General features: G+C 23.9%; 1 protein-coding gene across 1 annotated transcript in view; it reads right to left on the minus strand.

Annotated features, from left to right (window-relative positions):
- Nucleotides 1-1,288, minus strand: part of LOC107609756 (cytochrome P450 714C2-like) — a 5,414-nt gene that overhangs the window by 2,972 nt on the left and 1,154 nt on the right. The gene's annotated exons all lie outside the window — the stretch shown is intronic.

The following is a 1,288-nucleotide window of genomic DNA, read 5'->3' on the forward strand; positions in this document are numbered from 1 at the left end:
TACAAACAATAGCATAATTCTATTTAATAAAATATCTTTAAAAATTTTAAAAAATTATAAATATAAGAATAAATTTAGGTATGTATTAATATAAGAGAAAGTTTAAAAAGTCAGCACTTGTATTAAAATCTGGTCAGCATTTAATTAGTAAAAGAAAAGTGAGTAATCTCATACCATTGAATGAAATCTCACATCATTAAAATCATTAATGATAACTAATTGATGGCAACAAATCACAAAACTTGCAGGCCTAGCACTCCTCTTAATATAATATAATATAATATAATATGATATAAGGTTATATTATAATTTTTTAACTTTCACAATCACAAGTTAATTTTATAAGGCTAAACTTAGGTATTTTTTAAATCATTTGTGATTTTAAAAGAGTACAAACATAAGTACATTATCTTTTTTGGGGGTGAACGCGAATTGGATTGAATATAGCCAAAATTTCGACCCGATCCGCATTAAAATCATCGGATCAGATTAGATTCAATATTCTTAATTTTTTAGTTTGGATTCGATCCGCACATTTACGGATTGGGTCAGTTCGGATATCGGATATATTTGCAAAACATAAAAATACTTTTTAAAGCTTTTTTTATTTAAAAATCAATAAAACCTCTTTTTATACTCTTTTAAATACGTTTACTTTTAAAATAATATTAAACATATTTTTTTAAATAATAAAAATAAAATAATACAACATATATGATCATTATTAGTTAAAATAAAACATAAAAAAATATTTATTTATTTATTTAATTTTTGCGGATACGTAAATATACAGATACCTACATAAAATCCACAATCCGATCTTATTAGTGTGCGAATCTGACCCGATCCGATAACCTTGCAGATCGGATCCATATCCGCAATTTTCGGATCAGATTCGTATAAATACCATAGATATATAGATCAGATTCAATCCATAAACACCTCTAATCTTTTTTATTATTTACCAAACATAAAATGTCTGTGCTTAAAAAACACAAATATCTTTTCAAAAAAAATAAAATATATTTTTTGTCTCTAAAATTTTTAAAAAAAATTTCAAAATTACCCTTGACATTATTTTCTAACCTTTTAAATATGTTTTAATTATATTCTATAAGGTTAACACTATTAACTGAGATGCTTACGTGACAATTGTGACGTATTACTAGTAACCTATTAGCATATGATTGTCACATTATAGATTGTCTACCTCATAGGTATAATTGAAACATATTAAAATACTAAGAGTGAAATTGAAACCTAATATTAAAGATAAAATTGAAATAAA

Source organism: Arachis ipaensis, chromosome B07 (assembly GCF_000816755.2).
Source record: "Arachis ipaensis cultivar K30076 chromosome B07, Araip1.1, whole genome shotgun sequence".
Lineage (NCBI taxonomy): Eukaryota > Viridiplantae > Streptophyta > Magnoliopsida > Fabales > Fabaceae > Arachis > Arachis ipaensis.